This window comes from Mycteria americana, chromosome 6 (genome assembly GCF_035582795.1).
Source record: "Mycteria americana isolate JAX WOST 10 ecotype Jacksonville Zoo and Gardens chromosome 6, USCA_MyAme_1.0, whole genome shotgun sequence".
Taxonomy (NCBI): domain Eukaryota; kingdom Metazoa; phylum Chordata; class Aves; order Ciconiiformes; family Ciconiidae; genus Mycteria; species Mycteria americana.
The window spans coordinates 31,950,927-31,976,215 of record NC_134370.1 but is presented as its reverse complement, the minus strand read 5'-3'; the positions used below and the strand labels follow the sequence as shown (position 1 = coordinate 31,976,215).

Below are 25,289 nucleotides of genomic sequence, written 5' to 3'. Positions count from 1 at the left end.
CTAATGTGAGAAGGAATGTGCAAGAGTACTGCTTCTATTCAGCAGAACTTCTGTTCAGACATAGTCATTTATTTCTGCTCACTTTAGTAACTTTTATTGTTTTATCTTGTGGCTCTTCTAGAGCCAGCAGAACCAAGTCAGACTTTCTAATCTTCCTTGTGTGCTTGAAAGCTGTTTCCTGACTTGCAGTCATGTATACTTCAATAAATCACTTGAAGTAAATGCAGGGACGTATCTGGGGTACATAGTTTCTTTTGCAGAATCTTCCACTGTTAATGCAATCCCAAGAAAGTAACCTGGTTTTGACCCTGGGTTGAGTTGGTAGGAAAGTTGACTACTTCTGTGGGGTGATATGAAAGATAGTCCTGTAAACGGAGCCTGCTGCTGCATGGCTATGTAATTCTGTGTCAGTTTTAGTTGTTTTCAAAGCTGCTTATAAAAAGGTGGAAGTTTGTTTCATCCTTCCTAACGTTCTGTGGTTTATAAGGAAGGGGCTACATAAATAACATTTCTTTATGTTCTTTTACATTTTAAAAATTTTGAAATATCGAACTTGTTCCTTCTTGTCTTTGTAAGACATTTAATCTTACAAAGTTTAAATCCATAACCTGTACATTTTTCCCACAATTGTTTGTTCAAACAATTGCATTTCAGATTTGAACAAGCAAAAGTGGTCATGATAGTGTGTATATACCTCTTCCTTTTATAATCTTGTTTAATTATATGGTATACATATGGGATTTGTAATTGATGTACCTTGCTGTAAAAAGAAAAGAGGCAAAATGTGAATAACCAATCCTTTATAAAACACTTCAGGAAAAACTAACCTTTTTCTGTTGTTTACTTCCAATTTGCTCTTGGACAGCCTTTCACCTTTCTTCACCTGAATAAGGAAGTTGCTACCCTGAAATGGGATTCTTTTCTATTTTCAGTTAGTACTCTTGGAAACTACCCAGTGTTGAAATCTATCGGCACTTGCAAGTGTCCTGCATTCTTGTCAAACAGGGAATGCTGAAGTTCTGGTAAGTCATTAGTGACCTGAAAATTGTTTCTGCAAAGAGTAAGGAAATTCAATGGCTTTCTGGTTCGGTGGGAAATGATGTTATGCTGAAAAGGCCTACCTGAAGACTGACGCTTCAGTTGCATTGTTATTATCTATTTAAAGTATGAAGTGTTCCAAGGAATGCTCCTGTTGGTGAGGTTTGTAAGTCATATGCAAGTTTGTTGAGCGTACGCTTAGATGAGGCTGAATTTCTTTAGAGCCCAGGAAGGTATTCGTCTGCAGTTGGGCCCTTTTCTCACTGAATCTTTGAGTAGTGCTATGTATAGTCTGTATTCTGTGTTACAGAAGATTAAAACACAGAAACATATGAGATAAGATAATCTGACAACCTTATATAGAAGTCTTTGTTGCCTTCCCTTAAATTTCACAGTATTGATTGCTATTTTATAAATAGTTCTGTAAGTTGCTTAGGAGGAGGAGTCAGCTGCTCTGTAGACTGGGATAGTAGGTAAAAATATTTAGCTGCAGTTTTGCCTGTATAATTTTATAAAATAGATGTCATGCATCTGAAGTGTTAAATCAGCTGAGGTTCATATAGAGCTTTAGCATAGCCTATAAAGAAGCTACCAATGTTAAACATTTTGCTGGTTCTTTTATTTCTCTATTAACTACTTGCTTGACAGTTTAATAGAATCCAGATGATTCTCAGTGTAGAGGGATAGAGGTTACCTGTATATTTGAACTGCTTTTTACATTTTTCCTTGGTTAAAATAAGAATTTTATTCACTTATTCAGGTAGGAAATGAAATACCTAAGTTAAGGGAACATGCAAAGATGCTCTCTTTTCCTTTCTCTTGAATATCCCAGGAAATAATAATGGTGCAGCAATTACTTAGGGTAATTAATAATTTAAAGTGTATCTGTAAAACTTATTTTAGCTTTTAACAAAAAGATACACATTACAGGGTGTAATAATGTATACATCTGAAATAGCTCTACTTCCATCTTTTTTCAAAGATTTTTTAAAGTTTAAATATTGTTAATTAGCAACAAATGGGACAGTACTGGAAAGATAAAAGATCTTCCTGTGATGGTCTATGCTCTGTGCAATAGAACTTTGTCTCCACTAAATTCAAAGTGGTCCTGTACATGGCGAGCTCTGCTTGGTTAGTCTGAGCAGAGGTGTGTGTGTTGTCCTCAGGTTTGAGGAATTTTACTGGAGATTGTTCTCTGTTCTTGGGCTTCAGGGCAAAAGGAAACCCACATAAATGCCTACCCCAGTGTGCCGTAAATGCACTTAACTGTAATATATTCAGTATGCCTTTAGCAGTCTTCTCACAACGGAGAATCCACTGCAGTCATGGGTGAATCAGTCTATAATTGATAACTCTTTAAAGTGTATTTCCTCTTTGAATTTAGATGAGATTCAAATGTCAGCTGCTGACTCTTGTGCCTTCACTAAATAGAAAAAGCTGCTAGCATCAGAGGGGTTTGGTTTTTCTTTTTTCCCCTTTTTTTGTTATAAGTCCCATGAAAGCAACAATGTCAACTATGTTAAGTTTCTTGCAGCAGGGCAAGCTTTCTGGAACTAAAATAAACATGAAATTTTCAAAAATGTCATTGAACAATGTAACTGTCACAAATGTACATATTTCTCCGATGGTCGGTCTCAATGTTGGTGGAAAGCTTCTATATTATTCTTTATGCCACTCTGGAACACAGACAGTGAAGTCTAACATACTTTCTCTACCTCCCAAGAATAAAATAACTTCTCATTTGGAATGTATTTTGCTATAAAGCATGTATTAAAACATGTGGTCATGTTTCAGGAGTCTTCTCCCACCAATTTTAGCTTAATTGGCTAAAAAACATTTTATGCCTTTTTTCCTCCCTCTTGCCCCTTCTTCCATGAGCCTTGTGCTCATCTCTGTAAAGTGACATGTCTTTAGCAAGTGCAGCAGAGAATGATCACTTGTACTCATCAGGTCTATCTTGCAACACCCTGCTCATCCACAACTTGTAGGATGATGCTTTAACTTCTATATTAGTATATTAAAATGTGTCTGAAGGAAAGCGTCTGTCAGTTAAGTTTGTTAGCATACATCAGCATCGTCAGAGTGGTTAAAGGTGTGTGCAGAATGCTAAGCGTGTCAGAGTTCTCAGCAGGATTAAGCAGATAGGTGCTTTTTAGCTTGGGTAGTAGCACACCTCTGTTGCCTGTAGAGCTTTCTTGACAAAAACCTCTCCCTGACTGAAGAAGCTATGGATTTAATTTAGCCATTCTTTTTAAAGTCCTTTTTTTCAGGATACAGCCCGTCTTTTACAGTATTTGTTCATAGAAGGTAGGTGATACAGCCCATCTTTTACAGTATTTGTTCATAAAAGGTAGGTTTGCTGTATAAAATGAACCTGTTCCCAGGCAGTTAACCAGGAGAGATCTGTATTGTTCTCTAAGTGGTCTGTCACCAGTATTTACCACAATATTTTTTCATTGTGGGTTTTCTTAAAAAAAAAAAAAAAAAAAATCACAAAACAAAGAATAACAACAAAAAAGGCTTAGTTTTCTTTCAGATCCTTGATGAGGGCACCAATAGTCCTGTGCATTTGAAGATGAGAATTTGAGATGAGATGAACTGGAATACTGGAATTTTTTACCGTTACTTCTGAATATATAAATCAGTAGGAAATGCAAGAGGCCAGATTAGATATTTAGATAGCTATACAGCATGTCCAAGAACTTGGTGTCAAGTTTTCGTGCCCTGTGTTTGCCTGTGCCCTTCAGGTCTATTCTGTATGTAGTATTTTTTTCACAAATCTGTCATTAGAAATCTTAGGTTAAGCTGAAAGGGTCCATGATTTGGTGGCCAAAGAACTACAGGGCAGTATAACATTCCAGTGTTCTGAATGTATAATTGTTAGACTTAATAGCTGAAATGGCTGAGGATTTTTGAGCAGCTTAATCTCTACACTGAATTACCCATGTGTATTACTTCCTACACATTGCAGCATTGCCTTACTCTAACCTGTTCACCTCAGCAGGAGCAGAAATTGAGGCCGAGGTGGCCTGAGCGTAGACTTGCAAATTGAGTTCTGTATCATCATGCAAGTGGCAAGGATGGAAATTCTTTTTTTGGTCATATTGCCTAAGATCCTAATGAGTAAAAGGATACTTTAGCAGTATCCAGTTTGTTTTATTACTTGGGATTTTTCTTCTAATTCCCCTAATTAATTTTTTTTTCTGAAATAACAGATTGAAGAAATATCAGGGACCAAGTATGCAGGAATAAGTCCCTTGTGCAAACTTCTTAATAAAAGACTTCTGATTCCATAATTATAGCTTTCTTTTGAATTGAATTGTTATATCTATTTTTTTTAATGGGTAACCTCTTTTGCAAAAAAAGACGACTTGTGTTTTCAGGGGATGGGACTAATTAATAGTTGTCTGAATAACAAATCAGTCTTATTGTATCAGGAAGAGTACTACCCTCTGTTTTTAAGCAGATGAAGGGAAGTTCAGTCCACTTGATATCAGATAAAACCAAATGCTACCAAGGTAATTTCATATGGTTTTCTGGATTATAAAGCACTCTTTCACTTTTCCTTATATATATAGGGGGTTTCTGTACCACTGAATTACAAAAAATGGTAAAGGTTTTAGTTCTGTATCTTCTCTGCCAAAGACTTAGTTGTTTCTGTAACGTTAGTTACTGGTGGAAAGCCAGAACATCCCTTTAGATAACCACGTGGAACATTGTGCATTAGAAGAATATCAGATTATGAATTTCTGAAGTTTTATCCAAAAGGATCTAACATAGACCATGGAAATACCTAAATTTTAGATACTACACTTGGACCAAATGGATTCTGAAGTTGTCTAGAATAGTTTGAAATACTTTTATATGCCTTTCTTTTTGTTTTGTTATACAGTATTGTATAGTTAGTGACTTTAAAGAGAGCAGGAGACTAGATGTGTTGTCTTTTATCTTTAGCTAAAAGCTGTTGTCTGCAAAAAAGCTCCTGTGCTTAGTTGTCTCCTCCAAAGACTTTTTTGGGGAGTTTAGTTATTCTCCAAATGTTCTATCGCTGTTTCACAGAAATGAGGTTGTATTCTGGGGAATATGAATGGGCCTACTGGGAACCAAACTTTATGTATTTATATTTATATATCCTTATATAGATGATTGTCAACAGCTGAAATCTCCAAAGGATGCGCAAATCTTTTGCAGCATTCTAAGCCGCCCCATCTGCTTCCTATTTGAGCATCCTTATTGTAGTCAGTTTTCCCAAAGCAGTATTGATAAGTCATAACTAGTCTGAAGGAAAACACTTTGCAATACATTTTAATAAAATTCTAGTGTTGATTAAAGTATGACTAATCAGTTATAGAAAATAAAGTATGCATTACGGTTTCTTTATCACTAGGGATTACATCAATAGGAGCCTAAATTTATGGTTTAGTTTATAAATACGAATGTTCTTCTCTATGTTCTTGATGTGATGCTCGCTGCATGCATTTCATCTCAATGTACTTCCCTTGCTTTTGTAGTCACTGCCAGTTTTAAGACTTAATGATAGTTGACTGATTCTTCATTTTACTTTACAATGGTGGAAACAAATGCAAATTTTAAGGTTTATATGTTTTAGCAGAATTTAAACAGATTTTATTGAGTGAGGCAAGAATTCTGTGCTATTGTGCCTCTAATGCCAATAGGATTTTGGTTTCAGTACATGCCATTTAATAGGATATGTGCATTTTTATAGCTTCAGGGGAACGAAATAAGTGTTCAACTCTGTCTCTGTGCCAGCTACTAACTTCTGGCCCTTAAGGTTTCCATATTCTTTTTAAATAGTTCTCATGACTGACAACTAAAATGCATGATGACTGACCTTCAACTGTTTTCTGTCTGTCAGATCCAATAGGGGAAAGCATTCATACTTCGAGTGTTCTGTTGTGAAAGACCGAGTTATGACAGAGACATAGGTGTTTATTTTGCTTTTGGGGAGGAACACTTCTGAGCTAATAAAGAAGTATTTTTATGATTTTTAGAAGAATGTTAATTGTAAGGACTTGTAGTACTTCAAGTCTGTTTAAACTGCCAAAAATGTCTAGATATGTTTGTATTTTCATATCTGAATGAAAAGTAATTTTTTTGAGCTCCAGCACATGTTGCGTTGGTTCCCCCAGGAGTGTTATTTTACTCTCTTGAATGTTAGGGTGGAGTCCACATCATTTTCTCTAGGAAAACTTGTGTACCTGATAAGTCTGCTCATGGTGAAGGACTTTGACCATTTGCGGGGGGGTGGGGTGGTGGTAGGGGGTATCTAAGATGTCTCCCTTAATGATTTCCTTAAAGGTGCTGTCATGCTTCCATGTGTTCAGAGCTGTTGAGATGATGGCTCTGACTTAGTGGTTTGCTGAAGGCAGTGATCTCCTTGGAAAGGTTTTCTCATTCCCAGCTATGTGTTCCTGTCACCTGTGTTCCTTGTCAGAAGTTACCAACCCCACAAACTGCGTTTAATATGATTCTGCATGGCTCTGTGTATTGGGTTTGCGTGGCAAGGTTTTGGTAGCAGGGGGGCTACAGGGGTGGCTTCTGTGAGAAGCTGCCAGAAGCTTCCCCCATGTCCAATAGAGCCAATGCCAGCGGGCTCCAAGGTGGACCCGCCGCTGGCCAAGGCTGAGCCCATCAGCGAGAGTGGTAATGCCTCTGTGATAACATGTTTAAGAAGGGGAAAAAGTTGCTGTGCAACAGCAATTGCAGCCGGAGAGGGGAGTGAGAATATGTGAGAGAGAGAACTCTGCAGACACCAAGGTCAGTGAAGAAGGAGAGGGAGGAGGTGCTCCAGGCACTGGAGCAGAGATTCCCCTGCAGCCCATGGTGAAGACCATGGTGAAGACCATGGTGAGGCAGGCTGTCCCCCTGCAGCCCATGGAGGTTAATGGTGGAGCAGATATCCACCTGCAGCCCGTGGAGGACCCCACACCAGAGCAGGTGGATGCCCAAAGGAGTTTGTGACCCTGTGGGAAGCCCACGCTGGAGCAGGCTCCTGGCAGGACCTGTGGACCCATAGAGACAGAGGAGCCCACGCTGGAGCAGGTTTGCTGGCAGGACTTGTGACCCTGTGGGGAACCCACGCTGGAGCAGTCTATTCCTGAAGGACTGCACCCCGTGGAAGGGACTCATGTTGGAGCAGCCCATGGGAAGAACTGCAGCCCATGGGAAGGACTCATGTTGGAGTAGTTCGTGGAGGACTGTCTCCCGTGGGAGGGACCCCACGCTGGAGCAGGGGAAGAGTGTGAGGAGTCCTCCCCCTGAGGAGGAAGGAGCGGCAGAGACAAGGTGTGATGAGCTGACCGCAACCTCCATTCCCCATCTCCCTGCGCCGCTGGGGGGAGGAGGTAGAGAATTCAGGAGTGAAGTTGAGCCTGGGAAGAAAGGAGGGGTGGGGGAAGGTGTTTTAAGATTTTGTTTTATTTCTCATTATCCTACTCTGATTTGATTGGTAATAATTTAAACTAATTTCCCCAGGTTGAGTCTGTTTTGCCTGTGATGGTAACTGATGAGTGATCTCTCCCTGTCCTTATCTCGACCCACAAGCTTTTTGTTATATTTTCTCTCCCCTGCCCTGCTGAGGAGGGGAGTCATAGAGCGGCCTTGGTGGGCACCTGGCATCCAGCCAGGGTCAACCCACCATACTATGATTAAATTTAAAAATGAAAGAAACCAAACATTAATCCTACACTCACATGCCGAGGTATAAGTGAATGTCGTAGAACATGCATGCAGTTTTGGGATCTTGTTTGCTCTATAGTATTTTTGATAGTGCTCAAGACCATGGGATTTTAAAGTTGTGGCAAAACTCTCTTTTTTTAAAATCAAAGGGTTCCTGAAAATGTTTCTTACTGTTTGAATTACTCTGTAGAAAGACAAATTGAAGAAATACTTGACCTTTTGGAGGAATCTTAAGGGGAGGGAGAAGAGGATCACCTATCAAAATGTGGTCTAATATCTCCTGCGGCACAGGTAGAAGCTAGATTTCATTGGCTCTTTTGTCAGAGAGAAATTGAAGTCTGGGCAGCATTCCCAGGACCAGTATTATGATAAGAATGCACGCCTCTGGGTCTGTGTGCCAAGTGATCAGATTTTATTGTTGCTTCCATCCACGCAAGGCAACCTATTAGCCAGGTGGCAAGTAGGGCCCAGCAAGGGTCTGAAGCATGCTGGGAAAGTTGACTATGAAATTTGCCTGATGGCTGAACAGCATGGAGCCTAGGTATTTTTTTGATAAATTTTTGAAACTCGGGAAGGCTTGTGAAGTCCGTGGTATTACAGCTAGCCTTATGTTTTCAGGGATGTCAAATGCAGCAGAAGACTATTAATCTTGGGGCCAGTCTGTCTTCAGTATCCTGAGAGGAAGTTCAGGTTATGGATGGGAGGAGCTTTGGGTTGGGTACCTCCAAAATTGACGTAAAACAGTTGAGTGTTAGATATCTCTTGAAAAGCAAAAGTACTTGTTAGAGAACTGTTTTAGATACTTGGCGAGCTGTGGGATATGATGAAAGAAGGAGTTGCACAGCAAAGGCTTTAGCCCAGTTGTTTTTTGACAAAGCTTGGCAAGTCAGATTCTGACTTGACCTCTCCACACTGAATGAACTGTCTGGCTTTGCGTCACCAGTGCTGCAGGCTGATGGGGTTGCCTTTGAGGGTGGCCTACTATATAACCGCTTTTGTTTTAACAGCGAGCTGTTATCAGATTCCTTTTAGCCCCAAAGTATGGAGAGTCAGCTGATTTTTCAGCTTCTACTGGCTCATTGGACGAAGAACATTTAAGATGACTGAGAGGAATACCGTGACTTCACTGGGAGCGCAGAGCCTGCTCTCACAGCACAGCAGGCTGTGGAGTCCTTCAGATGACTCCAGTTGATGTAGCTAGATATGCCAAAATCAAATATTCAAGATGTCCTCTAAGAAACCAGGAGGCTTAAACTCTTTCTACTATAGGAAATTACATCTGCCAGGACAAAGTAAAAGCCTGGTGGAATTTTTCTGGCCCTGCTGCTGAAGCAGACTTTCATTATGGATCTAAGGAGGTTTATGTCTGGATTCTCATGGCCCCAGTAATTAATTCCTTGTGTCACTAGATGCTGTGAAGAGTATGGTGCATTGTGATTTATGCAGATTCATGTCATTCTGGAAAATGCATCCTATCTGTCTGGTACTGCACAGTCCCACCTTACTCAGGAATTTATTTGTGTTCTAATACTTCTAGATATGCCCTGGGGCAATGATTTTTCAGGAGCTTGATTGTGTAGAACACTTTGTCTTTTATCTCGGCAGGAAACTCAGATGATGAAAACAGAAATGTGTAACAAGGGCAGGGAGAGTGCCTAGCTGTGAAGCAGCGTGTCGGTCCTTCAGATATTACCTGTTCAGGGCGTCTTCTGTCTCTGTGAGCTTGCATGGTTGTAAGGCCTCAGAAGAAAAAGCTTAGGTTGTTCTAGGGCACAGATTCTCTTGTCCTATGTAAAGGGACCAAATGATGTGACATGTGAAGAGTCCTCTGATAACTCCTGAGTAGCCAAGTTCTTTAAGGACCTGGAAGAGCAGCTGTCTCTGTTCTGCAAAAAAATTATGTCAGTGTGGTAGGCCTAGTCCATTGATTTAACTTCTGACTAATAATGTTCATGAAATAAATAAAAATTCTGTTTCAGTAAGAAGAAAGTTACATGCCTCTGACAGAGAAGACATTTTTCCTAAAAAGACGGAGACCTGACTTAAAGAAAACCAGTTGTAGGTTTTTTTAATTGTACAGATTTGTCCTATATTTTCTGTCAGACTGGAAATTAAAAGGTCAATTGAGATTTTGCATTAGTGGCAGCAGCACTCATTATTCTACCTGCCTACACAAACAACCAGGCAGGTTAGATGAGTACTTAAATTGACCAGTTGATGCTTAAGTCTGTATTATTTATATGTGATATCTTGTTTTCATCAAACTATTCTAAGGTAGTATTTGAGAGTCTTGACCAGATATATAGAAAGGCCAAACCACTGTAATACAGATGTGAAGAATAGTATGACGTGAAATGCTAGAGTATTGTATTATTCCTTGCATTTTTAATCCCTTGCAGGAAGAACTTGGTGATGGTTTATTAAAACTCAAGGGAATGCAGGCATAAAATTAATTTTTAAAATTAGCTTTCATGTAGGTATATTTTTACCAAAGTGATTTTGAACGATTTTGAACTAGCTTACCTCAAGGATTGGATAAATGTGCTTGAATCGTATTTCAGGCTCTTATTTCCCATCTTGCTACCTGGAAAACTTGGTGACCAAAGGCTGTAAACTGATACACTTGCTCAGCCAGTGCATTTTATTTCATATAACGGTCACATTGAATTTGGAAGGGCTGTTTGTTCAATAAGGCGTTCTTGCTCATATACCTTCAGTGTTCCACAGGCAAAACCACCAAGCCCCAAATGCGCTACAGGCAGTATGATGTTTGCTCTTTCCAGCATGCTGCGGGGTTTTTCTCACATGTAAATTTGTTGAAAAGGTTTTCCTTAAGAAATTCATATCCTTGGACATGAACTTTGAAGTAGGATTTGGAAATTTGGTATGGCTGCTTTCCCTTTAAAATTCCACTCCAATTTCACAGCTATAGTAGACTTCTAAAAGCAGTATACTCACTATTTTTCAAACTCTTTCTAGCTTACAGCAACTCTGGCTAAATTTTCTAGTGGCAGTCATGTTATGAGACTGTTAACTGAAGCATCTTCTAGGCTGCTGTGTGGGCCTGCAGTGTATTTTTTGTGTGCATAGATTTCTAAACAAAAAGCCTTTTGTTTAGGACTATAGTTTACCTGAAAATGAATAATTCTGCTTCTGAAACCTTTCCCATCTATGGTTAACAGAGCCTTCAGCTGGCTGTGAACTCTCTGACACTGCATACAGAGACATGTTGCTAGCACAACCTGCTTTTCTCCTTCTCCCCTTTGCTCCCACCCCAAATCAGATGCTGAAGGTTATTGCCTCTGATTTTTTTTTTTTTCTGATTTAACTGTATGTCTGTTATCATCCTAGCCCACGTCTGTGACATGATCTGAATTTACAGGAACTTCAAAACAAGTTCTGTTTCATAAATTGGGGTAAAGGTATAATTAGCTGAACAGTTAACCCTGCAGAAGTGAAGTGCTGGTGGCTGGAGGAAGTAAAAGAGCAGGAAAGAAGTAACTGGAAGCTGGAGTGAATAGAGAAGTATTTAATCCATAGTCTGTACCAATGAGTCCTTGTATGATCATGTACTTAATTGCAACTGAATTACTTTAACTGTTGTGTTACTTTAATTAAAGTTACTTCCCAAACTTATGTTCCTTAAATACATATAATTTTGCATTTAAAATGCACACCTGAGTTAGAGATGTCTAATAGCACAAAGATTTGCCATTTGCACCCTTTGGTTTCTAAAAACTGTGGTAAGTCAATTTTCATCTAAATGTAAAGCCCTTCTGAGCATCCTGTCTTCCTGCAATTGCACATTTCCTATGTGCCAACCTTTCCTGTCTGTTTCTGGGCTAGAAGCTGCAGTGCTTATTCAACTAATAGATTTGTCAGGATACTGGACGTTTATAGCCGCATCAGGAATGCCCTTCACCCTACCTCTGGTGTCTTATTCTGCTGTAAAATTTCTAATTCACACTGAGGGACTGAAAGTTACTCTTTGTTGTTGTCGTTCTCAAAATGAAGGCCAATTCCCAAATTTTGGTATAGTTCCCCAGCTGTAACAAGTAACAGGGTGCTTTCAGGAGGAAGAGATAATTTAAGATAAATAAAGTAATTGAGCTGAAAACTGGTGAGGCAGTTGGGGCAAAGGGGGAATGAACTGGAGGAACAGAGTGCAGGGACAGTCAAGTGCCAGGATAGTTTTTTCGCTTCAGAAAAGGAGACAGGTGAGGGAATGAGTTGGATGTGGCCCTGGAACTGGAGGAACTGGAGCTACTGAGAAGGGAAGCAGGATCTAGAGATAAGTGGGAAGATGAGAAAAAGGAATCCACAGCCTGAGTACAGTTTCCTCCTAGAAGTGAGTCAGTCTGACTTGAGCTTTGCCACTGCAAGTCCCTCCTGTCTGTCCTGCTCATGGCTATTGGTTCCTGCCCTCTGCCCTACACTAGCAGGGTAGCCCTTTCCCACACACACACAGGATGAGGCTTAAATCAGCTCAGCTTAGATATTCTGACTGTTGCCTGGGACCTGCTGATGGCCGAAAATTCACAGTTCTCTGGGGTAGCTAGGTAATTAGTGTATTCATGTAATTCAGATTTTTCTTTTCCCAGATTGGGTGCTGGTATTCAATAGTGTATGAAGATTCTGAATTTAATCTTAACACTTACAAAAAATTCTCAGATAAATCTGATTTAATATTTAACTAATGACAAGTGCTGTGAGTCTCTGTACTTTTGAATTTGTTCGTGCTTCTTGTAGTCATTGTAGTAGACGAAGTTTTAATATAGTGAAGGTGGAGTTGTGTGAATAATTTATTCAATAGTTTTGTTCTTGATAGCATTTCTCTGGAAGATGCCATCAAGAATGACACTAAACATTTTGAAAAACTAATCCATTAATAATTGAGCATTTTGGATAACTGTATAAAATAAATATTTAAGTAAATTGATTTTTATAAAATTAAGTATGTTCTTGAGTAGCATCTCATGCTGATGAAGAAATGGAAGAAATAGTAACACGGTGAGGTCACTTACATAAATTAATAATTATCATTCACTTCACTCCCATCTCTGGTAGAGGTTTTGTAGTTCCCCTTTTAACAAAGGGAGAGATGAATTTGGAACTGACACCAAAATTCGGTAAGCCGTGAAAGAGGCTGTGTCCACATTACCAAACAGTGTGTTATAATAGGATCAGATCTGTCAGGTGCTGAGAACCTGGCACCCATGCTATACAGGTTTTGAGAGTTTTGTTTCAAGCTGGTCCTCATCTGATTCTGTGGCTGAATTCCTGTTAGTGGTTGGAGCGTGTACAATGCACACCTGAAGCTCATTCTCTGATCTAGTTTTATTCAAAAGAAATCTGGTTCATGTAGCTGGAGACTACTTTGCAATGTAAAGCAAAGCGAGGAAAATTGGGTTGTTTGGGAGATTGACTTTAAAAGAGCAGTCCTGATTTGAATTAAAACGCTAATGTAGATGGAGTCATCTGGATCAGAAAGTTACTAAAATAATTTTGTTTGGTAAGAGAGCTTGGATATCTGATACATAGGAGTGGGTTCAGGAAATGCAATGAATGCTTACAGAAATTAACAGTTACCAAGTATTTCATCAATTCGGGAGTTTGGAAAAAATATGAAGAGGACATCATTTTAAAAACAAAAATAAATGATAAGCATTGTTCAGAAATGTCTTTACCCTTGTAAAGCAGCCTCTTTAAATAGTACAAAGTGGCCTTTGTATATATCAGATACTAGATATAGGGAGATTGGAGGTGTTATAAAAACGGAAAGCACACCAACCTTTTTCTGTTTGTAGTTGTTTCTTTTGGAGTCCAACAGAAGATGAACTGAAGTTCCTTGATTGTAGAGAGAGAGATGGATCTATTTCACAGATTCTTTACAAGCTATACTTTAAAAAAGTGAAAACAATCTCCACAAACACTTTTGCGTGGCAAGAACGTTTTTTCAGTTTTACCATGGAAGAAATAACAGTCAAGTGTCAGCCTGTCTGCTCGGTGGAGACAGTTGTCTTTAAGAACTGGTGCTATCTGATATTCATGATGGTTTCAGGTTACCATTTTACACAAATTTATTATTTATTACCAAGACTATTAAACCTCGGTGTGTGAGGAACAGTGCTTATAAATTGACATGGAGACAGAATTATTCTGACCTTCTTGTAATGGTAAAGGTCTTTATGGTGTTTAGAAAGGAAAAGATAAGGAAAGTGGATGCAGAAACTCCTCCTCTGCTGGAAATTATGCAGGTACATGGTTTGTCCATCCCTATTCCCAGTACTGTTGGTGTTGGCACTTCAAAAATAAGGCATTAAATCTCTACCCTGTAAGATTGATTGCATTTTTTTAAACAGTATAGCTGGATTACCGGTGTTTGAGCCTTTGTGTTACTTTCAAGGTTAAGTTTACAGTCATAAGACTGGGACTTCTAAATGATAAAATTCTTGTATGATCTTTTTGAAAGCTTCAGATGATGCAAACATTCAAAAATTGTGACACTGTGATAAAATGGGAAGACTTGGCAATAGGTGGCATATGCTCAAGATGGAATTTAAGTAGTAAAGCTGATAAGCCCAACTTAGCTGTCCACGATGCATTTGAAAACCTTGGGACTTGACACAAGTCAGGCTTGCTCACAATTGTTAGAGTGCCAGGTAAGAGCCTGTGCCATGCTTTCCTCTAATGCTCGGATGTACGCCAGTTCAAAAACACAAACCCACCCTATTGCCAGTACTTTTTTTCCAAATTCTTGGCTTGTTTTTTCTTCCCAGGAGTAATCATGCCTGTGTGCAGCTACAATAAACCTATTGATTATTTCTCAGTATATTGCAGTTCCTTGTGTACTGGAACTAATGGGGTGACACCAGTGGATTTTTGTTGTGAAGCTGCACTCTGGTGTTTAATAAAGATTGACTTGTGCATTGCTTGTTTGGTTTTTCCATTGGTGTCACCAACAATGTGTCCTTCCTCTAGTCTGTTTTTTAAAAAAAAAAAAAAAATTTGAGAAACCTGGTATCTGGTGGTATCTGGAGGCTTGCAAACCTGGCTGGTACAGACCAGGTGAATCCAAGAGTTATTGGGAGAGATCAGAAAAGCTTATTTTCATAGAAAAACTATCTACAGAGATTTTTAACACCCTTCCTCCCTGACATCACTGTTCATGAGTGAATAACCTAGTGATATAATATAAATAAAATTAATTTTAAATGCTTTTTAGTGTTAGTATTTTACAAATATACTGCAACCGTACAACTATTAGAAATATAGGATCTAAGAAGTTTTTTCTAGCTAGGAGCAGTTCACAATAGCAGATGGCTTCTGTAATTCCAGATACCAGTATCTGCAATGTGCAGTTCACATCATGTACTATAAACTGCCAATACAATTTCTTTGGATAGCTCTTAAGTCAAATTCTCCTCCTGTTTTACAGATTAATAGAAATATGCATTTCCATAGTATCACCTTTGAACTAATGAAGTGGAAGTACAGATGAAAACAGTCTGGAGGAAGCTTGAAGTACAGTACAGTTCCATTCAGTTTCCTAATTCTGAGGTAAGGTTAATGCATGAAAAATTTTATTTCAGGTATTTCAGGGGTAAAAAGCATATGATAAGCAGCCACTATATCTTTCTTATAAAAATTTCTGAGCCTTCTTTTCTTATGCTAGTGATGGTCTTTAATACCATACTGAAAGCTGTTTGATCTACTCTGTCCATGTTTCAGTTGTGAAAAAAGGCAAACCAGCATCAACTGCAGAGACATCTGTTACAGAAAGATACATTGGAAAAAAGTTACCATATCAGACAAATTTTATTTGGTACAATCTGTCTGGTCATGGTTATTACTAATGCTTTAGTTGAAATAAAGGACTGGTAACACAATTAAGTGACATGCCTGTTGAGCATCTTGTCTTCTGGTACAGTGTTTGATTGGTACAAAATGTTGTTACGCTGTTTTTTTATTATTACTGCTATTAATAAATCGTTATGGCTTTTTTCATACTAAATTCCACTGCCTCTATATCTTAAAGGCATTCCTGTGATTGATTATGAGTGATGGGGGTGTTTGGTTCATAGTTTTGCTGCTCTTTTTTCCTTTACGTAACTAACAGGCTAAGGAGAATAATCCTGAAATGTCAGATTTCTGACATATTTCAGAATTCTTTTCTGCAACATAAATCTGTTTAAAAAACAGATAGTGAGCACTGGCCCTCCTACATCTAGCTTCTCACTGTTCCAGTTTTCCTTAACTGGAGCTGAGGCAATGCCCACATACAGTGTTTTTTAAGTTGTGATGCTGTTGGCCCTTCTCACTTTTTCCCGTTTGGGAAGAAAGGGGGTCTCTATAACAGGTGGGACAGCTTCAGAGACTTACACTAGCAGGTTTCACCAGTCGTCATCTGCTTGTTCTCAAAGGAAGTTTGCATCTCAGATTATGTTACCTTGCAGATTTTGGCCACTGTTACAAATAGACGTTGAACCACTTTTCAGGAAAACAGAAACTTTACTTACAAGAGGATTTACAAAGAGGACTGTGCCTCTTTCACTTATAGAGATCAGCCAAGGAATCTTAACATACATTTGACATTCATACATTTGACTGACAGAGAGAAGCATGTATCCTCTTTTGGAGGTGAAATTTTAGAGAAACAGCTCCAAGGGAAGGATCAGCATTGAATTCAGGTAACCATATTTTATCTTTAGCTGACTTACTGCTCAAAACCTGTGACTTTCTGCACACCATAAGCAAATTCACAAAGCTATGAAGTTGGAACTTGTATTGACAAGTGCAAAATTTGTAGTCAATCTACGGTACTTCAGGTGAGGAAGATTGTCTTCTGATCTACGTGCTGAACGCATGTCATGTTAGCTTCTTTCACCTTCCTATTTTACTCAGGTTATTTTATGCCTGACAAGACAAGAAGACAGACAAGTACTATTTTTCTTCATTCAATCACATATTCCTAAAAAGGTGTTGGATAATTCTAAGGCCAGTTGTACTATGCATCTTGCAAACAAAGCAACAGCTAGCATAGATTTGACATACTTGTGTACTATTCAAAAGTAAAGGACTTGGAGTCAGTGCTGAAAATTACAGACTTTGCACTGACACAAAACCAAGAACTAACTTCTTACCTTTTTCTCCCTGAGGAGGGGAGCAGATAATTTCTCTTCCAATGAGAGAGATAGCAGAACAATAAATAACAGTTCTCAAATTGTTTATCAATAGAGGACTCTGCAGATGAGGCACTGTCTTGAAAGATGACTCTTTTGTCTACCAGAAAAAAAACGTTTCTATTCTCAGGCATGTAATTACAGGCAAATTTCAAAATTGAGATTGAGTGTTTGGGGAACATGTGCATACTAATAGTATGCATAATAGTGCATACTATGTACTTTAAGAGCTATTTGTAGCATTAAATAACTTCATTAACGTAGATGGTCTGCCGTGGACACTAGAACCACATCAGCCACTTAGAAGAGCAATTGATATGCTAAAGTGAAAGGATAATCTGTGTTTGGGTAAATCTCAGGGTTTTACAGGATTAGAGAATGGTGGAGGGTAGAGAATGGGTCATCATAAAACAGTTCTTTTGTCACTCTGCCCTCTGTTCTCAATGATCCCAAAGCATTTAGAGCTGATGCAGTATTTAGAGATGTAGTGCTGTAAACTTTATTAATGAAAAATCTCACTCCTTTCATATAAGAGATTTGAGGAAAAGGTAATGCTTGGAGATGCCATGTATAGGTGAGCTCTCTGAATAGACCACCAGTAAATGCTAATTAGTATGTCTTTGAGATACTTAAGAGGGAAATACAGATGGTGTCTTTCAGATGCTATCCTGAATTGAAATGGACTGAAAAATGGGTGGATGCCCTTCTGTTACACAGAGGGAAAGAAAGTCTTTTTTTGCTGAGACTTATTTTGCTGATATGGCTTGGCAAAAGCTTTCCGGTGTCAAGTGGCAGGGCATAAGCATATACAGTTGGGTTGAAAACTCTGGATGCAGGATTATCTTAAAAAGGGAAAAACAAAACAAACCCGACACACCACCCCCAGCCCACCCCAAACCACCTGCACAAGTTACCTTTTTTCCCCTTCTTGTGCACTTTTTAAATAGTAATAGTATTAGCAACAGTTGAGGCAGAGGGGTTGTTTTATGCTTTCCCTGTATGTAAATAGCTGATCTGGCAAAAAATAAAATGGCAACACCAGTCCATCCCAAAATTTCCCTGTTGTGACACAGTTTGTCCTGTTTTTAAATGAGGATTATGGGTTTATAAGTCAACGAGCACACAAATGACAAGAAGAAGGGAGCTTATCAGAACCAAATAAAAACAAGTCCTTTTGCTAATCATTTCTGTTCCTATGTATGTCCTACCTGCTGTTTTCATAACTTTATACTAGAATTTCAATAGCAAGGTGACAAAGACAAAAAATAAGGTTACTAAAGCCAAAAGAGGGAAAAACTACCAATACCAGATGTGGACAGAGTACATCGTTCCAGGTGTTGATCAGACATTTTATGTACTTCCTGAGTGAGCGATAGGTGGTATTGTATATCATAGCCTGACCTGCTTTCAAGTATATGTTTTGAGCCTGCTTATGATTTTGACACCCACAAAACCCTATGAAAGTGAGTGCTTTAGTTTCAAATGTTTGTTATATACAAAAGGTGCATTTTGTTTGCATCTAAAACTGCTACCTGATAATTTATGTCTTAGTTCCTAGGTGGTATATGGAGAGAAACTGTGATTATATCTTTCTGGTTATCTCCTCCATGTTAAGGTTCAATGAAGAGTATCATACATCTCTGACAGTTCTCAAGAGGGTTTATTTTAATCTTTCTTTAATATGGCATCTCTCTGTAATATGGCCCTTCATTGTACTTTTGCCAGTTTTACACTCTTTTTTGAGACAGCATAAAATTTTCTTACATCTTAGTAAGGTAAAGACTGTCTTTTAATTGCAACTGTGAATTTGTGCAAGTCTTTAGCGTTTCTAGTGTGATGTAACTGGAGAAACACAGCTTAGTATATTACACCTAATCAGTATGGCTATGTATGCTTAATTACCTTCTGCAGCTGGTCTCCTGTATCATGTTGTCTCTTTATTTAAGATAAAGATTTTGGTTGTATGATTACTTTGTTTTCTTTGGGGTATTGAAAACTGGACTTGGATGACTTGCCACCCCCACACCCCATTAAAATGTGAAATACTCCCTTAGCTTGACTTGCCTGCAGCAAGGCATCAACTAGAAGGAGATTGAAGACCTCTAATGTACAACTGCTGAACCAATAACTTTAGCTGACAGTTTAGGAATAACTTCCTACTTTTCAGCTTCTGGTGTTGGTAGAGTTGTCATCTTTCTGTCTCCTCCCAAACCGGTGGTGGTAGAACCATTTCCTCTCATGTGATGGAGCTTGTTCGTTCAGTAGCCAGGAACACATGCCAAGTGTTTCAGAATGAAATCTGCCAGTGACAAGATGGTGTTCCTGCAATGGTTTTCTTATTCACCATCAAGACTGCATAAAATCTCCTCCATTCAGTTAGGAAGCAATTATTCTGTAAGGTTGGGTTAGCTGCCACTGAATTTCCTTGGCGGCAAACTATTTGCTAGGAGTTAATTCCATAACAAACAGGCTGAGCCACTTCAGGCTCAAACCGCAAATGGGAAATGCAGGTCAGTGTGCTCAAAGCATTTTCCAGGAGTGGAGTAACCAGAAGCCCGTGTCGTCTTTTGAATCAGTTGATCAAAACAGGAAGTGCCAGTGATTCCACTCCAGAGGTGCTCTGTTCCGTGGCGTGCTGTCACACGGTTTGCTGGTCCTTTGACCAGTGTCCTCCTGACAGTGCTTTCCTTACTTCCATTTGGCCTGGCTTAGCCCGGGTTGTTCCAGTAGTGTGACCGTCTCGATCTCCAGAGGGTGTAAAACAAGAGCCTTCCCTATTGCTAGGCCAAGACTGTCAGGTTCAGGAAGGTTAAGCTGTTCAAGAATCCCTTCATTTTATAGTTTTTATGTTGGTTCTGTCTGGCTTAGAAGCTCCTGTTGAAAGTGTAGTGGGTAACATCTCAAAGAAATCCGGGCAAGTTCCTATGCAGTAAAAGGAGGCTAAATTTTGTATCTTATTTTCGTATCTGAGGATGGGAATTTTATGGGGAGGATAGAGAACTAATTCAAGAACTTACGGTGAGAAAAGTACACAGGGAGTGCATTCAGAGTACAGTCTGAAGATGTTTGTATTGATAGGAATGTGTTTTACAATCAGATTATTGTAACATGGATATGTAATTACAAACATACCAGATTTTTTTTTGCTTATTTGTTGACTTAATGTTTAGATTAAGAATGGTAAGATGTGGTTATCTACTAAACATTAATACAGGGATTGTTTTTGTTTTCATTTCAATAATTGCTTTCCCCTCCCCCCCCCTTTTCTTTTTTCTCTTGAAGCAAAACCAAGCAGATAAACATTTCTTTCTGATGGTACTATTTTGAAGCAGTCCTAAAAAGTCAGTTATGGACTAGGTTCCCCTGAGCTAGGTTTAAAAGTCAAGAATGTCCTTTACCAGAGGTTCCAAGGTTATGATGTTATGATAAGTTTCATGAAGTGTTAGGCGGAATGTTTCTGAAGTGTTGTAGTTGATACAGAATTGCATGGAAATAAATGTAGGGGTCCAGTTAAAATGTCTTTTAAAATAATAAACAGCTACCTATTAACTTACCAAAATCTAAGATTGATTTAGATAAGGGTCCTTGTATAATATCCGTAATCTTAATAAAAAACAATGTGATAGAAACTTGCTAGTTTTCTTATTTCTAATCCAGATATGTAATATACTTTTAAAAAGTTAAATGTGTATCTTAGCCAAGTTTAGGTAAAGAAGGCACACTTTTATTGTGTCCTTAAAATATGTGTGTTTTGCATTTACAACACAGTACAGGAATTTCAGGATCTTGAGTATTAATTTGAGTCTTTTAAAACTTAAACTTAAAAACTGTTCTGAAACTTTTCTTTGTTAAAATACCTATGGTAAAAATAATCTGAATAATTAGGAAGTAAATATTAATGAATTGGTTAGTCATATGACAATTCAAATATTTTGCCATTTTTGGAAAACAGGGAATTCTGCTAATACTATAGAATGGAAGATAACTTGTTGATGGTACAAGTTAATTAGAAGAAAAAAATACTGATTTTTTTTTTATGTGCTTTGTCATGAACTGTCTTGATGTGATAATGGCAGTAGTTACTTCTAATAATGTAATCCAAATATTAAGATGGTGTGCTTTATATGTATAGGGAAGAACAGATGTAAAACACTGGTTCAGCTAATGTGTGCAAGTGCACAAAGTCTTAAAGTGTATGCACCGTTTAAGGTCTTAGGCTGCTAGTAAGTTTGCTAGTTATAGTTAGAAACAAGCAGAAGTTGCTTAGAAAATGAGTGAGAAAGCAGAATAACAATACTCTGATTTCACAACAGAATGATTTGAAAAAGAAAAAAAAGACACGTGAGGCAGCTGTATGCCAAAAAGTAGTAATACTTTAGTTGTATTTACTAATAACCTGAAGAGCAAGCTAATGGGGAAAAAAGGCAAGATAATATAACTTCGGGAAACGTAAAGGAAGTACACAGCTCTAGAATGACTGATGAAGCAAAGATGATGAAGGAAAAAGTTACTTGAGCTGTTTAGTATGAATTTAGGGTAAGGAAAAGGTAACTATTTAGGTAGGACGAGCTGTGGTCAAGTATTTGCTTTAGTGGAGAAAAGGGGAGCCTTGCTGCTATCTCCACCAGAACAAGCATTTTGGTGTTCCCACAGCAGACAGTTCTTTATTTAGTTATAGTAAGGCAGATAGTTGTAAAGTATTAAAACATGACAATAGATAAGAAATGGAGAGGTAGACATTACTGTGAAGGTTTAGAAACATGATGGTATACCTGTATCTGGAAAGCTGTGAGAGACTGTGTCATCTTAGTAAACAGAGACCTGCTAGAACCTGAGTGTTACCCATCATTGTCGTGAACCTAGTTATTAGCACCTGCAATACATGCATAAAGGTAATGAAATGGATGTCCTATCTTCTGCAACTCTGTGAAGGCACAAATCTGTTGCTGTTACTGTCTCCATACATCAGCAGATGGTACCTTTCCCCCTCCCCTGCCTGTTACTCAGCCAGAGCCTGAGCAGTAGCTTCTTATGTGGACATACAGTCTCATGAAAAGAAAGCATACTGTCACCATTCCTGTGACTGGGAAGAAAAATTTAAAAAGCATCCAAAAAGATCTTTTAGAAGTCTTGAACCTGTGAGAGAAGCTACTCTTGCTGTTGTTTGTCAATTAGGTTTCATAGGAATTCAAAATCCAGTATGAAATGTACTGCATACTTGAAAGCAAGTAAGTCTCTTAATTCCTTGGTCTTGTAAATGTTACTTTTAAATGTGTTAATGCATCTGAGAATTTTACAGCTGGTAAATTGATAAGCTGAAATGAATTCCTGAGAAAACTAAAACATTTGTCTCAGTGGCAAACAGATATTTAGTTTGACTATTCACCCCCCAAAAAAGAAAAAGCTAATTATGTAACTCACGTTGTAACTGAAGGAAGAGGAAAAAATTCACAATTGAAAATAAAAGGTTTTTTTTAAATAATTATGCATAGTTATGTAGAAATGCTTAAACTTGAGATTTAAGCTGCTGTTACTACAAGGGGAGCAGTTATAACTGGGCATGTAATGCATTTATAGATTTGTGATATGGAAGAAGTATATTCTCTACAGTCTGCTGTACTACTACTCTGTGCCAGAATATCAAGAATATAAAAATTGTGCTTCAGATAGAGTATATAAGCAAAAATAGCTTGCTTCATGTCTCTCGCTGTCCTGGGGGGTGTGAGTAGCAAAATGCTTCTAAGGATTATGGAAGAAGTTTTACAGTTTTCTTGTAAAACTGGGATTTGGATAAAGCATGTTGATGTACATTGTGACAGCCAATTGATAGCTTATCAAGAAAGTTTTTGAAAGCATTAGCATTGTTAATGTATCTGTTTCCAGGTCTGTGAGGGTTTTTTTTAACACAGGACAGAACTACATGTGATACTCAGTTATTGCAAACTATTGTAGAGGCCAACATTTTAAATGAATTTAAAGGGGGTAGATGGGTACATTCATGGTGAGTAGATCCCTCTGTAGGTATTGGTGATATGAATAAATTTTGCAGCAGAGGAAATAACTGTAGTGGGATATCCGGAGAAAAAACATCCTAATTGTTCTCTGGCTTTTATACTCTTGCTCTTAATGCTTCCTCCTGACTGCTCTTAAGGTCAGGGCATAGGAACGATGGACTGATCTGCCTCTTGAGTAGAGCTGTATTTATACTACAGTATTTCATCTGCTGGTTTTGTTTCAGTACAGTTCTTAACTCAAATGTGTGAAAAATCTCGAACAAAAAAGGGGAATGGAAAAAATACTCAGGATGTGACAGAGGATTGGTCATTACAAGATACTGTATGGTATTTGATAGAGAAGGTTTGGTAATGATGACTTTTTTGTCCCCTTTCTTTCTGCCAAAAGTAATTCTTTATTCTCTTCAACTCACAACAAAAATTTCTTCCTGTTATGGAATCTGTGGTTTTTCTGTAACCCTCAATTTTTCCTTCATAGATTTAATTTGAATCAGCCGTAATTCTGTCCTATTGGAGGTGATTAGTGTAGGCTGAAGAATCATGAAAGAAGGAAGGTTTTGATAGTGGAGATGTGGAAGGAATAAATGACTTTTACATGCAATAATGGCCTTGACAGAAGTAACATAAGAAAAGGCAGAATGTGATCTTGAATCACTGGGGAATAATTGAATTGCCAAAGTTAATGAAGAGGTGACTAAGGAGGCAGATGGATTTACTTTTAAGATTTTTAGCTTAAGGAACTGTTGAGACATCACAGGAGATGTCTTCAGATTTAAGGATGATGGAGGGAATGGGGGAAGTGTTTGCAATAAATAGTGTCCAAATCATTCCTGTAGTACTGAGTATGGGCAGTTTAAGTCATACACCGCAAGGGTCAAAGAGAAAAAGTAGGAAAGCAAGTGAAATTGATAGAAGAAGGAATATATGGCATAATCTCTGTACCTTCGTAGTTTCCTTATGTCTTAGTCCAGTTGCTTTCTTAGAACATGGAGAGAAAAGCAAAGATTTGAATGAAAAAAAATTAAGGATTTTATTAGCTGAATGTGAAGTTTCATTTAATGTAAAAACAAACAAACAAAACCAAACAAACTGCTACCTTACATGTTGATGTCTTGCTATTCTTAGCTATACTGTGCAACAGTTGTTGAAAAACTTTTCTTTGTGTATTTAAAATAACCTTTTTGCACTAAGAAGTGGTGTAATTGTTCCAATACTAATGGGAGACATACTACTAATAAAACTACTAAATTCTAAATTTAAATATTTTAATCTCATTGAGCTTTCTAGTCATGCTTCTTGTGTGTATGTTTGGTTTTGACTTTTGTGTGAAAAAAATTAACAGTATTTCTTTAGCACTTCGGTGCAGGGAAATAGGGGACTATAACTGTTGAAGTATAAACATTACCTTTGAACTCTGTCTTTGTCTACTTATTGAAAGATTACTGTGTTTGGATTTAGAAATGTCTTTGAAGCTATATTTGATGAAAGTACATTGTTTAAACTTAAGAGGAGTAGTTTGTGTGCATGTGCATGCCATGTTGTTTCTGTAGTTATTTAACCAAGCGGATCTAGAATACTCTTAGAGTTTAACTTCGGTTTGCATTAAAATGTATTTTCATCTCATCAAAACTTGCAGAATACTAATGGTAAGATACACTCAGACACATACATCTAGAGTCCTGGAAATTTTTCCCAGAGCAATAATACTTTCTTACGTACTTCACAATTAAAAATTAAGTATTGCAGATGAAAGTAGAAACTGAATGCAGCGTAGAATTTTAGATTATTTGTAATGTGGGAGCACTTTCTTAATATAGCCATCTAATTTAATATCGCTAGTATTTGTGAAATAACTCTGTGCGTGAGCATGTCATGCTTTATACATTAAAGCGTTTATCACTCTGATATGGAGAATAACGTAGTATTTTGCAGGTTCTGTGTAAGATAATGAATGCTGTAATTACAAGATATTTGCTTGCCAATGGCTTTGGGGTTTTATTCCCCCCTTCCCCCCCCCCCCCCCCTTTTTTTTTTCTTTTCTGCTTGGGCCTGTTGAAGCTTTCTTAACCTACTTGTGTATATCAGGGTTCTCCTTGCAAGCTCTGGGAGTTACTAGTGAGATGGCTTATGAGGTTACTACCCCCAGCTGTCCACCTTGCTCTTTTGCTGGAGGTCAGTGCCTCTGGCAGTATCAAGCAAGCACCAGCTCATCAGCCACAGCTGTTCAGAGCCCAGCATATTAATTTAAACTGCCACTGATTCCAGTTTAGGCTATGCTAGACTTGCCACCGACAATACTTGCTTGCTTCTCTTGCCTTTGCTGTGGAGGTGGTAACCTCCTCGTGTTTTGTGTCTG

At 38.2% G+C, this 25,289-nt stretch overlaps 1 protein-coding gene across 2 annotated transcripts in view; it reads left to right on the top strand.

The window, feature by feature from the left end:
* The window catches only part of BMPR1A (bone morphogenetic protein receptor type 1A), an 85,489-nt gene that overhangs the window by 25,968 nt on the left and 34,232 nt on the right, over nucleotides 1-25,289 (top strand). Inside the window, exon 2 of one of the 2 annotated variants that reach the window (XM_075505244.1) lies at nucleotides 15,176-15,297. The exons of the other annotated variant lie outside the window; for it this stretch is intronic. The gene's annotated coding sequence lies outside the window, so the exon portion shown is untranslated. The remainder of the gene's footprint in view (nucleotides 1-15,175; nucleotides 15,298-25,289) is intronic. 2 annotated transcript variants of the gene reach the window in all.